Source organism: Notolabrus celidotus, chromosome 17 (genome assembly GCF_009762535.1).
Source record: "Notolabrus celidotus isolate fNotCel1 chromosome 17, fNotCel1.pri, whole genome shotgun sequence".
Taxonomy (NCBI): Eukaryota; Metazoa; Chordata; class Actinopteri; order Labriformes; family Labridae; genus Notolabrus; species Notolabrus celidotus.
In genome coordinates, this window is record NC_048288.1 from 29,581,462 (window position 1) to 29,596,392 (window position 14,931).

The 14,931-nt window shown below is 41.7% G+C and overlaps 1 protein-coding gene across 1 annotated transcript in view; it reads right to left on the bottom strand.

Annotated features, from left to right (window-relative positions):
- The window catches only part of drosha (drosha ribonuclease III), a 185,543-nt gene that overhangs the window by 111,947 nt on the left and 58,665 nt on the right, over nucleotides 1-14,931 (bottom strand).

Genomic DNA, 14,931 nt, shown 5'->3' on the forward strand with positions numbered 1-14,931 from the left:
ACTCATTAAAATGATGTGTTTATTAAAAATGTATTAAAGCAATCAACAAATTCATGTGTTGGAATTTGTAACATCTGAAATTCCAAATTCTAACAGAAGGTTTTTCAATTGTACCGTAAATAATGTAAAATATAAATAAATAACAATAATAATAAATTATAATATTTCTATTATTATAATAAAAAATGTACTATTAATAATAATATAATTCATAATAATAATAAGAAACAATAAATATGTTTATCCTTTATTTAATTTTTAATTTATTAATATTATTAGAAAGAAAAAATATTACAATAACAATAAAATAATAATAATAACAATAATTATTATTATGTAAATAAATAAATTACTGTCTGTCCCAAATATTGATTATCAGTCTCATGCACTACTAATAGACATTAACATTATCGGCCTTACAAAAAACAATACCAGTCGTCCCCTACTTCATATCAGAGTGTTCTATGCAGAGAGCAATAGTGAGCTCATCGACACAATAAAAAAAATACTGTTGGTCACTACTCTCTGTCTCGTCAGATGCAGATAGCAACGACACCAAAGACACAAGACGTGCAGCTCAACACTGGCAAGACATCAATGGAGAATAACAGTGTGGATATCTTGGATAATTAATGTTATATTGAGTTTTTTTAAACAATAATTAAATACAGTAAATAAATATCAAACACTGTATTTAGGATGATCCACATCTCATTAATTCATCATCTGCATACAGGCTGTGGTTTTGTGTGGTTTATCATAAGGGAAAATGACCGTCCCTCCACACAAAAATCCTACAATCTACCAAAAACTACATTTTCTTCTTCTACTGCAACTCCTCAATAAAAACGCCTCCAAACACAAACTCTTCTGAGTCATCCCTCCAGCATCTCCCCTTGGACCTGGGATGCTTGATTCATGTAAATATTGCTTGGTTAGTGATTAGTTGTAAACTACCTTTCACAAGGCATTGTTGGATACGAGTCCTTTATAAAGGGAATAATAATAATAATCACTCATGATTCGTACAATAGTGAATCCCCTTTATAGTGTACTCTATGGTGAGTGATTTCAGCCCCAGCCTTAATTAACTCCAGGACTTGTGCAGTTTTTACTGACCCCCACAAAGCCTCTGCTCTTCTGAAAACCTTGAAACTGCCTTGGCGGTGTTTGCATCGCTGACCCTTGCTGGCTGGTCAAACTGGAGCCTCTTGGCTATGACTTCCTCGGTGCAGCATTCATCCTCAAACAGCAGTAAACACGCACCGGCTGCCAATAGCCTCACTGCCCTGTTACTTCAATAGACCGGTGTCTTTTGTCTTCTTCTAGCAAACAGGAAAAGAATAGGAGGCAGAGCTTAACAGAAAGCCATCCGAGGAGTACCTGGAGAAAGCATTTTGAATTCTGACAATGGTGGGGAAAGATAAAGGTGTTAGCCACTTCTACAAAGTCCAAGGTGATTTGGAATCTGCAAAACCCTCAAAATCTGTCTGGATTATGCAAAAAGAACAACAAAAGATAAAGGTGCTGTTTTTGCATCTTTCCAAAGCTCAACTTTTCTATGTCCACTGGGAAGAAAAGAGGGCAGCTAATGCAGAAGAGCATCATGCAGGGCAGCCGATCCAGTCTCGTCAACACACTCCACTGTGGTGATGACAGTTGGTAAAGTTAGCCTAACTACTTTAGATGATGGTGATAACTGCTGGTGGTGCTGTCTAAGACTGTGAAGTGCTGGGCTCAAGTTTTAACTTTGATGTCAGCAGGGAGCACAGGTGTGGAATAAACTTGAGATCTGAGCTGAACACAAAACCATCCAAGAGGTAGCTGCTGGAAGAATGTTGAATTTCTAAATAGTGGTGTTTGCCAATTCAAGAGATACCGCTCTGATTTGGAATTATCCAATGTGAAATCTGATTAGGGAGTCTGTGAACACTTCTGCAGGCTGTAAACTTTACAACCCAAGACTCAAAATGATCTACGATTGATAAAGAGTGACAGAAGCGAAGGGAAGTGTAACACCGAACAGAATTAGACGAAGCAGCCAATCCAGTGTGTCAAATAGAGGCCTGGTGTTTCTTTGCGACTCAAATAGAGGCCTTGTGTTTCTTTGTGAATCAAGTAAAGGCCTGGTGTTACTTAGCAACTCTATTAGAGGCCTGGTGTTTCTTTGCGACTCAATAAGAGGCCTTGTGTTTCTCTGTGGCTCAAATAGAGGCCTGGTGTTTAGTTGTGACTCTCTTAGAGGCCTCATGTTTATTGGTGACTCAAACAGTGGCCTGGAGTTTCTTTGCAACTCAAACAGAGGCCTCATGTTTCTTTGCGACTCAAATAGAGGCCTGGTGTTGCTTATCAACTCAAATAGAGGCCTCATGTTTCTTTGCGACTCAAATAGAGGCCTGGTGTTGCTTATCAACTCAAATAGAGGCCTCATGTTTCTTCCCGGCTCAAATAGAAGCCTGGTGTTTCTTTGCGACTCAAATAGAGGCCTGGTGTTGCTTATCAACTCAAATAGAGGCCTCATGTTTCTTCCCGACTCAAATAGAAGCCTGGTGTTTCTTTGTGACTCAAATAGAGGCCTGGTGTTGCTTATCAACTCAAATAGAGGCCTCATGTGTCTTCCCGACTCAAATAGAAGCCTGGTGTTTCATTGCGACTCAAATGGCGGCCTCATGTTGCTTTGCAGCTCGAATAGAGGCCTGATGTTTGGTAGTGACTCTATTAGAGGCCTGGTGTTGCTTATCAACTCAAATAGAGGCCTCATGTTTCTTTAGGACTCAAATAGAGGCCTGGTGTTGCTTATCAACTCAAATAGAGGCCTCATGTTTCTTCCCGACTCAAATAGAAGCCTGGAGTTTCTTTGCGACTCAAATAGAGGCCTGGTGTTGCTTATCAACTCAAATAGAGGCGTCATGTTTCTTCCCGACTCAAATAGAAGCCTGGTGTTTCTTTGTGACTCAAATAGAGGCCTGGTGTTGCTCATCAACTCAAATAGAGGCCTCATGTTTCTTCCCGACTCAAATAGAAGCCTGGTGTTTCATTGCGACTCAAATGGCGGCCTCATGTTGCTTTGCAGCTCGAATAGAGGCCTGATGTTTGGTAGTGACTCTTTTAGAGGCCTGGTGTTGCTTTGCGACTCAAAGAGAGGCCTCTTGTGTCTCTTTGACTCAAATAGAGGCCTGGTGTTTCTATGCGACTCAAATAGAGGCCTGGTGTTTCTTTGCAACTCAAATAGAGGCCTGGTGATTGGTTGTGACTAAAATAGAGGCCTGGTGTTTCTTTGCGACTCAAATAGAGGCCTGGTGATTGGTTGTGACTAAAATAGAGGCCTGGTATAAGGTTGTGATTCAAACAGAGGCCTTGTGTTTATTTGCAACTTAAATAGAGGCCTCATGTTTCTTTGTGACTCAAATAGAGGCCTGGTGTTTCTTTTCGACTCAAATACAGGCCCTGGTGTTTCTTCCCAACTCAAATGGAGGCCTCATGTTTCTTTCCGACTCAAATAGAGGCCTGGTCTTTCTTCCCGAGTCAAATAGAGGCCTCATGTTTCTTCCCGACTCAAATAGAGGCCTCATGTTTCTTCCCGACTCAAATAGAGGCCTCATGTTGTGGCTTAAATAGAGGCCTCATGTTTCTTCCCGACTCAAATAGAGGCCTGGTGTTTCTTCCCGACTCAAATAGAGGCCTCATGTTTCTTCCCGACTCAAATAGAGGCCTAATGGGTTTTTTGCATGTTGATGTGAACCACAGAGGTTTTTGGCTCCTTCTACGGCTGTTTGTAACTTCTGGGGCTTGATTCCTGGCCACAGAGGGCCAATAGTTTACACCATGAGTAACAATCTCCAGACTGACAGTATTCAGGCATCAAACCGAGCCAAACCCCAGGGCCTGTGAATCCCCTCCACAGAGCCTGGATCTGTTCCATTTCCTCTTTTAGCTTCAGACTAATTGCAAACGTTAACACTGGTCAAAGCAAATCAGTCTAATAATGTCGGATCAGCAATCGCTCTGAGGAGGAGAGGAGCAGCTGCACTCAGGTGAACTATTCAAACAGAGAGATAAAGAGAGAGTGTCCCTCGTGCCACTTTGTCACGGCGAAGTTGTTTGTATGGAAATTAATGACTTAAACTTTCAGACCTGTAAAGCGAGGCGAAAGTGGGAATTTAAGGTAGAATAACCCTGAAGGAAACGCATTAGTCGACGCTCAGCTTTGTGTGAAAGGAGGACAAAAACTGCTGTGCCTAGAAAGACTGCTGCGGCGGCGGCGGCGGCGGCTCGACATCTCAAAGTCGCTGAGGAAAGAAAAAGGGGAAAAGATAGGGCTCAGTAGGATATGTCAAGCCTTTATCAATCTTACATTAGTGGAATGTTAATCTCAGCTGAAAAAAAATCTCCAACTACTCTCCCCCGTGGGCTTGCTTTTCAAAATGCTTGTCTCCTTTCAGCCAACTTCAAATCAATTTCAAGCTCCAATGAGATATATATGTAAAACGTTAACAGAGAGGTTTCAATATTTATAGTTGCTCAAGAGGCCTTCAGCTTTGTAGCCTCGAACACAGAGACGACAAATTCAACAGCAATTGTACTTTGTTTTTTTCCTGTGGTTAAGAGGAACAGCGTTTTTTTTTCTCTTTTGTTATGGGGGGGGGGGGAGAAAATAGCTAGTTATTTGACATGACACGAGCAGGAAATCTAGCAATTCTCAGCGCCGTGTTGACAGTTTGATAAAAATATAAGTAAAAACAACAACAAACACGTCTACTTCCAATTTCAACTCCCCCATTGTGCGATGTCAGGCACACAAGTCAGTGACTGCCTGCTGCACAGCCTGAACTACAGAGTCTGGTACTGCGTCAAGCAAAAAAATACATCAGTTATTCTGTAAACACTGCAGGTTCTCCACTGTTAAGGACAACATCCAACACCAGTATTGGCTTTTAAGCCGAATCCGTGGCGAGGATTGACGTCTGCAACTGTTCCTGTCAACATAATGACTGCGTAAAGTATCGGTGGGATTTGGATTTAGTGATCACTGCCTCAGCTGCTGCTCAACTGCCTTTGGCTAAACGGGAATAAACATCATTGCTCAGTTGGAGAGCGGCAGACTTTTACTGGAGAGAGTGTTGTTGCACTCGCGTGCGGGGGGGGGGGGGGTAAAATGATGGGCAAACTGCCTGTTTGGCAAGCAGCACTCGACAGAGGAAACGCGGCGTTAGAGCACGGCGCTATTTAATCAAGAACACAGGTAGATCAGGACTCGGAGATTAAACACACGGGGATCGCTTGAGACGTTCGTGCCTTTGATCTGGATTCAAGTCTTAATCAAAGTCACGGCCAACAAGGTGCAACTTTAACTCCGCTGTTATGGGATTCAGAGGCCGATGCCACACTTATTTTAGAGGGTGTGAAATCACTTTTAGCCAATGTGGCAGCCGATAGAGAGACTTTATGAGCTGGAGTGAATAAAACACTTCTTTATGCAGAATTTGCACCAAAGCCACCGTGCAAATTTACTCTAAAGGCTGCTCTCTCAGCCAAATAACATCCCTCTACAAATGTTAATGATGATAGAGGACAACAAGATGAGTGCAGACCAACCTCCATTGATAATAATGCTCGACAACATGTGCAAACTGTGTAATGACTACACTTATTTTTCTCTTTTATATCATGTTAGAATCATTTCATATTGGTGCAATATATAGATGATAGTAGTATGGGAGGTAGAACCTTCAGTTATCAGGCCCCTCTCCTTTGGAATCATCTACCAGTCAGGGTCCAGGAGGCAGACACCCTCTCTACTTTTAAGAGTAGGCTTCAAACTTTCCTTTTTGATAAAGCTTATAGTTAGAGCTGGATCAGGCTTGGACCAGGTCTTAGTTATGCTGCTATAGGCTTAGACTGACACACTGGGATCCTGTCTTTCCCCCTCTCTCCTCTCTCTGCCTGTCTCTTACTTTAACTCTTCCTGTCCCATTAAAGTTACTAACCATAGACCTTTCTGGCATCCCTGAGCTCCCTTGTCCCGTAGGTTCCTCTGGATCATCCAATCTACTACTATCCGTCCCACCTTTATCATCTCTCTCTCTGTCTAACACGAGTCTGGTCCTGCTGGAGGTTTCTGCCTGTTAAAGGAAGTTTGTCCTTGCCACTGTAACTTGCTAAATGCTGCAAAGTGCTCTGCTCATGGTTACTTTAACTCTTCCTGTTCCATTAAAGTTACTAACCATAGACCTTTCTGGCATCCCTGAGCTCCCTTGTCCCGTAGGTTCCTCTGGATCATTGCAACAGACGGCCTGCAGCTACAACTACTACTATCCGTCTCCCCACTATCATCTCTCTCTCTCTTCATCTCCCTCCATCCAACACGGTCTCATGAGTCTGGTCCTGCTGGAGGTTTCTGCCTGTTAAAGGAAGTTTGTCCTTGCCACTGTAACTTGCTGAATGCTGCAAAGTGCTCTGCTCATGGTGGACTAAGATGAGATCAGACTGAGTCCTTTCTGTAAGATGGGACTGGATCTTATCCAGGCTCCTCAGATTCAGAGAAGTGACCAGCAGAGCACGGTGGCATCAGCACCGGACCTGACAGCTGTCAAAGTTAATGTAGGCTGGACTGTAGAAGGGTTACAAACTCCACCTGGTGGAATCAGAAAGAAGAACTACACAGCTGCACAGAAACTGCACAGGAGGACTATATGAACCTTTTCCCTCTGTGAGACCGCTAGAACAGACAGTTTCATGTACCCATTCAACTTACTATCCTGAATGTACAGTACTTTTTGGTTTTGGGGCTTTTTAATCCTTGCACACAGACTTTGGAACATCCTGAATGTTTCCAAAAGTATTTAAAAACTGACTTCTTAAAGTTAGCTTTTCTTCACTGTGAATGTTGCTTTGAAGGGGGACTGTTGCCTGCATGCTTTTTGTGTTTGTGTGTACCCAGGTTTGTATTTATTGCATTGTAGGCGAGTACTTCTTGAGTGTGTTCCTCTTGAATTGGTGTTTTGTACCATCTGATGTAAAGCCCTTTCAAAAGTTCTTGATACACCAAGTTTTGCCAACTTATTTCACTTCTAACCACATATGGGGAAAGTTCAGTGGTGAGTATGGAGTGTTATCTCTGAAGCTAGCAGAGCGCTACAATGGCTTTATTTGGAAGAACTGTGCGAAGGCCGCGCCGCGATTGGTCAGCCAGCGCTGTTTGCATTTGTGAGATCGTTGACGGCAAGGACAGTATGCATGGAGCAGAAGAAGATCTTCATGATGTTTTTAACCTCTTGACAGACGTAAACATCCAGCAAGGTCAGCTTACTGCAAACTTGTTGCCCCCGTGGTTCCTGCTCTTTATTACCCTGAATAATAGGAGGTCAACAGCAATTCCATAACTGCAGTCTCTACGGGGCAAAGGTGAAGCTTTCCAACATCTCTCTTTGTACCGTGAAGAATGGAAAAATATCATTTCTGCGACTGTGGGAAGTGTAATTACAGCCCGACATTGGACTATAGAGCTTTTCTTTTTTTGTCACAGTCTGGCTTCTTGAAACTTCTTGTGTCAAGGTAGACTCAGTGTTAGTCAGAGGTTTGTGTTATTGACGAAGGTTTGGGCATGGGTGAATAACACTTTCATTCTCTGGGTTTGCATCTGCAGACGAAGAGATCAAAGTTCACATGTGGCCCTCGATACAGACCATGACTTGTGATACTCCTTGGTGTATCTCACCCTCTGTGACAGGAAATGTTCCAATCTTTGTTCGGGTATGAAGATATCTTGAGTTTAAAGCGGTATTCAAGGCAGCGAAACTGGAAACAGACGCTTACCTCGCTCATCTGACATCGCCGTGGATTGCAAAACAAATACCCTCAAACTGAGCACACAGAGTCACGGCAGCTTTCGTCAGAGCACACAAACAAAAGCATGCGATATCAGCGCCGGGGCCGAGGACTTGTACAGTTAAATTATTGAGATGCTCTGTGATGCCTCTCATTCTGTCAGCATGGGTCAAAAGCGAGGAACGGGGATGAAGCAACAGGGGGTGGAGTAGGATTATGCGGGTCTGGCGGATGCTGGGATGCAGGAGCATGTGGCGACCATGAGCACACACGACTCTGCAGCCCCTCCTTCCCCCAAGTTTTAAATGTTAAATGTTTAACAGGGAGGCTCTCAGAAGAGGAGCTTCAAAGGGCCGTGGCTCCACTGGATCCAGGCGGGGGGAAGTGCAGAGAGCAGGGCTCCCCGCTCTTCGGCTGGGTTTTTGTCAGTTGCCTCATGCCGGGATCACATTGCCATTCTGTGCTGCAATATCAGGTATGGTGCTGCACGGAATCAGTGAAGCCGTGTGAACACTGTTTGATTCTGATTATAGCATGGCGATTATACATTAACGACACATGGTCTCCTTGTGATTTCTGATTCACAGATATGCTTTCATTAAAACATTACAGAGAATGAGCTGGAAACAAGCGCTGATTCTGTACAGACCCGCCCAACTCTCTGGTTTCCCCCCGATGATCTGCTTTCATCTCTTCTAAAGGAAAATATGAAAAAAGGGGGGAAATAAATTCTCCTTCCTTTTAATGGGAGTGCAGCTCATTAGCCTTCACAGCTAGAACAAAATTCCAAATCTGAGACGCTGCTTTCATTTTCCCAAACCAGGAATGGCCGCCCAAGTCTGGTTCCTCTCTAGAAACGACTTGTGGAACACACAACAGAAGTGAGTCGCTCGGGGTCTCTCAATCAAAACAATGGCACAAAATAATAATTAGATGCCTTCGTGAAGCCGCAGAAACATCAAGGGAGAGCTTTTTGTCATTTTTAACAACCACTGTTGCTGATAAATGTCCCCCTGACGTCTTGTTCAGAGACAAGAAAACATAATCACGTTTTTTAAATGTGACATCGGGCCACAGATGTTATTTATTTTAAATGAGATAGCTGCCAGGGCAAACAGTTCCCAAAGTTTCTTCCTTACTTTGAGAGGAGTTATCCTTTGGATCAAGGGTTACACAAGGAGGCAGGTGATCAAACGAAACAAGACATATCCATGAATAAAATCACAGATTTCTCTGGATTTGATTTGGAAATTGTTGGAAACACTTGTAAGTACATAACTATGAAAGAATATGTATATATATATACACATGCAAAACTATACTTTGCTCCTTGTTGGACATTTAGAGGTGGAAATGTTCATTACCTCCAAGCAGGGGTCCTAAAGATCTTGATGCGCGACCCCCAAAATGAAAGTGCCAGAGACGGGCAACCCCCATGTTTGCTGAAGTGTTTAAATGTTGCTGCATGCAAGAACTATTAATCCAAATACCTACATTTTTCTATGTAATTGAATAAAGGTTAGAAGCAGCAAAAGGCCCCCTGGCCATGTGGCAACAAGGTAAAGAAGAAAATTTGGTGAAGTTTTCTATTTGCATGGTTTTCTCTTTAAGACATTATTTTAGATCATTCTTAATTTGTAATGTGTTTTAAGAAGGCATATTGCAACCCTCAATCAGTGTCCCATGACCCCCAAGGAGGTCCCGACCCCCACTTAGGGAACCAGTGCCTTAAAGTATGACCCTAAATATGTGTTAAAAATGTAAAAATAATGGCGTTGAGTACATTATGGTGTTTTTTCCTATCAATATAATTTCAGAAATGCTAATCAGAGGAAGATTAGTTGATGTGCACCGCCTCAAAAAAGCCCTGTGATTGGTCCGCTGGGTAGCATCATAATTCAGGAATTGTCGTACAATCAGTTGTACATTATACCTCCTCCAACATCCCTCTATTATTCTGTGCAATAATTACAGGATGATCAACTGCTGCTCAAGATCAAGTGGCAACCTCCGGCCCTCGAGAATTGAAGCCAATGCAGAAGTGTTAAAAACTGCAGTTCCTCGAGTGTCCACTTGAGGCTGGCTCCAGAAGCACCGAAAAAAACATACACACCAATTCAAAAGAGACGATCTTAACAGCAGAACTAAACATGTTTACAGCCTGGTACAAAAGACGAGTGTAGTCTGGATAGCTCATTTCTCGATCGGCACACACTGTACGGGGGGTGATTTTTTTCATAACGCAGCAATTTTGAAGATATTAAGATTACGAGTCTTCTAATGAGAGGCACAGCCGACTTGATTGACAGGCGGGAACACTATAGCTGTTGGCTAGGAGACTCAAAGCCCGCCTCTTTACCTCACACTAGCTCAACAGAAGTTAGGTTGAGTTCAGCATTTCCAATATGGCTGCCGCCGACGATTGGCCTCAAAATAACGTTTCAGAAACAGATGGGTGATGTCACGGATACTACGTCCATTATTTATACTGTCTATGATAAAATCATGTATTTCTCTGGATCTGATCTGGACATTGTTGGAAACACTTTTAATGTCAGTACATAACTAGTAAGAAAAAAAAATACATATATAAAAAACAATACTTTGCTCCTTGTTGGACATTTGGAGGTGGAAATCTTCATTACCTCAAAGTAAGGGTTGCAAAGATTTAAGTCTGCAACCCCCAAAATAACAGTGCTAGAGACTGGCAACCCCCATTCCCCTGTGGTGGTTAAATGTTGCTGCATCCAAGAACTATTAATCCAAATATATCATGTTAGAATAATTTCATAATGGTGCATATATTGTAAAATTAATACTAACATATCTGTGATAGGCCCAAATCAACAGATGATAGTAATATGGGAGGTAGGCCCCTCTCCTTTGGAAACATCTACCAGTCAGGGTCCGGGAGGCAGACACCCTCTCTACTTTTAAGAGTAGGCTTCAAACTTTCCAACTCAGAAGTACGCAGTGCTCACAATGGTGTAGCTTCAGAGTCAGTGCAGAAGAATAAACAAGGCTTAAGGGGACGGATTACTGCAATACAAACTGGTTTTGGTGATCACCTTTTGCTGATGACACATCTCTGTATCTTAGTGTGATCATGCTCCTCACAAAGCTTGTAAACCTTGTAAATGAGGTCTTGATCTCAATGGGACTCATCTGGTTAAATAAAGGTTTAAAAAGCAGTTAGAATGAGATAGAAATCAGAGACTTGAGATCACACCACTCTGGACTGTCCAGCTGCTCCCAGTATCTAAACACCAGATGAGGAAATATATGAAACAACCGGCACCAGAGACTTGTACTGGTAGCACACAGTGATTAAACACCTCCTAAAAAAAAAGATCATATTTAGTTTTCCCTCTAATTCGTTCCCTGTCTGAAGTTGGTACCACTCTAATTCGCCGCCACAGAGGACTGTAAGCCTTTATCACTGCAGCGCCATGCTACTTCCTTTCAGCCCGGGCTTGATCAGGTGCCACCTGCCACTTCACAGAGGACGTCAGCTTTGATTCCCCGGATTTGCAAAAGTGATCGGAGCATCAAAACACAGATAGAAACCTCTCAAACCATCTGTAAAACATTAGCCATTGATCCGAATGATCACTGGGCTCAAAATACTGAGCTTCTTTTTGTGTTGCTTCATCAACACCTCGCTGAAATGCTGATACAGTTAGAATGTTTAGGAATGTGTTGCCAGAGGGAGTTTTCAGAGCCTGATTTGAAGCCTCAGGCGATCCAATCGGCGTTCTTCTAACACTGATATTGTGGTTTTGAAAATGTCTTTATTAAACACCCATAATTAACCCCCCCCCCTCCCTCCCCATACACTACAATGAGCTACATTAAATGCATTCACAGCTCTCACACCTTGTGCAATTCATTCATAATGCAATCAGAGAGCGGTACCAGATTCTCCCGCTTGAAAAATGGATGGACCGCCTCTGGAAATCATTCAACTCATTAAATGTGATCGTCCCATCAGAGTGGAGGCAAAATGAGAGGTGATGGCAGATCTGAAACCAGAGCTGTTTGAACAAGCCCCATTGCACTCCTGCAGCCGCGCTGTCCAAACCCATTTGGGCAGAGAGAGTGTGTGTGTGTGTGTGCTGTGGGACGTTAGCCGCTGATGTGGGCAGGAGATGAGGAAAGTGTTGTAAGCCATGCAATGATGGCTCCCTACTTGGGTCATTTTCAGTCCCAGCAGTGGTGAACTGCTGACAACCCTGACGTTGTCGTCGCCGTCGCAACACACACACACTAACACACACACACGAGAAGCAATGTCATGGTGTTAACACCTCAGTGGACAGAATTGTGATGCAGAGAGACAGGCAACTCACACTGCAGAGGGCCCCCTTTATGTGAGCTGTTATGATCAAACTGATTGTTTTGTTTTTGTTTGTTTGGAAGATGAAGGCAGGGACACATCCATTAACTGCTCCCTGAGAGACGCACACGTCAAGCTCAAATGGGCGATGAAAGGGCTGCAGCCTGACAGGTGACGGCCGGCCTCGCAGCAGGTCAGTGTTTCCTTTTTAGCGCTCGTAATGACAGGTCGTCATTATGCAAATCGCAGAAAAAGGCCAATCAGGGATCAATATGTGTAAATCCCCCCCGCCCTGCACATAAACACAATCAGGGCAGTGAGCTGTCATGCACACACACACACAGCCTTGAGCGAATCTTAATGCATCCTTCCCCTCTTTAACTATGAATAGGCTACAACACATTGATTTCTAATGTATCAGGTTATGACAGCTCTTCAATATTGCTGGAGGCAGCCGGGGGGCTCACTCTGAGAGCACACAGCTTGAGGCTGCAGACCTGACAGAGGAGGAGGGGGGTGGTGGTGGTGGTGGTGGTGGTGGTGGTGTGGGGGAGAGCTGGCATTACGGAGGAGGCTGTTGTTGTCCTGACTACTGTCACTGCGCCTCACAGCAGACCCGGGCGCTTGGGAGCTGCAGTAGATGTGACTCAGGCCGGTGTGTGGGTTACCTCAGATGACTCCTGAGCCCCCCTGATTCTACCTGAACTCTCCCTGCAGAGGTGGAATGGCCACAATAATGAGGCAAAGGCTGCCTTCCAGGATCTCTGTGCAGAAGTATTCCCACCCACAAAAATATGTCGACTTTCTTATCTGGACATCTAACCGGGCCTCCTAAAAGAACCGCAGGGTCTTGCCAACCCCGATCTATCCTGCTACTTATCAACCATGCCAGCCTTGGACTCTTTGAAGATGGATCTCATGCATGTGGCAAAGGAAGCAAGCACTGATATAGCTTGGTCCAAATGCAATGGATGTAAATTATAAACTAATTAATGTAGACTTTGTTCTTTATTTTCAACCTTCTACGTTTGGTTGTAGTCTGCAACCAGGTCTCCAGTCTTAGTTAAGTTAGATAAACCCATAGTAGCTAAAGCTTAACTTTTTTAAGTAACATGATGTTACATTTGGACAGATTTAGAGCATTTGAAGGCAGCACATGAAGCTAAAACCTAAAAATGAAGGCACCGTGGAGCTCTCACAATGCAGCCTGCACTCTGCTCATTAGACAGAGCATCTCATTAGTGTAAGATATGCAGAGCTCCATTCTTCTGCTGTGTTGAGAAATATCTGACAGATTTGTTTTGGATCACAATGTTTTGAGATAATTTAGAAAAATGGGAAGAAGAAGAAGCACGTCTCAGACTTTTGTACTTTTTGTGTAAGAGCGGAGTAATCAAAAAAATAAAAGGGAAAAAATGTCATGAAAAAAAAAAAAATGAAATCCAAATAAAAAATTAAATAAAACAAACAAAAAATAATTAATTTAAAAAATGTTATAAAAAAAACTTCAATAAAAATGAACTTATCAATAAACAAAAAAAACAAAAGGACTTTAAAAAAGCTAAATCAAAAGATAAAAAACAAATAAAAAATGTAATCAAAAAACTTCAACAAAAATCTTAAATAGAAAAAAACCTAAATAGAAAAATGTAAACAAAAAAAACTTAAAATAAAAAAACTTCAATAAAAATCTTAAATAAAATAAACTTATATCAAAAACAAACAAACAAAAGAACTTAAAAAGCTTCAATCAAAAGATAAAAAACAAATTTCAAAAAAATTAAATAAAACAAAAAATAATTAATTTAAAAAATGTTATAAAAAAAACTTCAATAAAAAATCTTCAACTTATCAATAAACAAAAAAAACAAAAGGACTTTAAAAAAGCTAAATCAAAAGATAAAAAACAAATAAAAAATGTAATCAAAAAACTTCAACAAAAATCTTAAATAAAAAAAACCTAAATAGAAAAATGTAAATAAAAAAAACTTAAAATAAAAAAATTCAATAAAAATCTTAAATAAAAAAAACCTAAATAGAAAAATGTAAATAAAGAAAAACTTAAAATAAAAAACTTCAATAAAAATCTTAAATAAAATAAACTTATATCAAAAACAAACAAACAAAAGAACTTAAAAAGCTTCAATCAAAAGATAAAAAACAAATTTCAAAAAAAATTAAAAAAAAAAAACAAAGAAACTTAAATCAAACATGTAATTTAAAAAAACTTAAATATAAAAACTAATACAAAGAACTGAATGAAAAAAAAAAAATACAAATTAACAAATTAATTAAACTAATACAATTTTAGTTTTATCTTAAACTTTGGGGCGCTGGTGGCTTAGCAGTCTAAGCAAGCAGAATTTCCAACTAGACTCTACATGAAGTTCTTTCTGAGTCAAATATGGCTGCCTGATGTCAGGGTGAACAGGAGACAGCATTACTGTCATCTGTCATGTGACTGAAAGCGACATGTTACAAGATGAATAAAAACATCCGAAGACATGACCAGTGAGGATGTCTGCACATCCATCTGTTTTCACAAAGCCAGGACTTCAATGCAAAAAACTGGCCTCACTGTGCCCTCGAACGCCTCATCTGATGGTGAAAACTTCACGCTGTGAGGGGCGTGTGTGAAAGAGCAACAGTGAAATATTTGGGGGGCTAGGGAGTGCATGTGTGAACGGGGCTTATGTCTAATTAATCACTCATTTACAGACTTCCATGACCTTACCTTAGCTGCAACGGTACAGAGGATTCGAGGCATC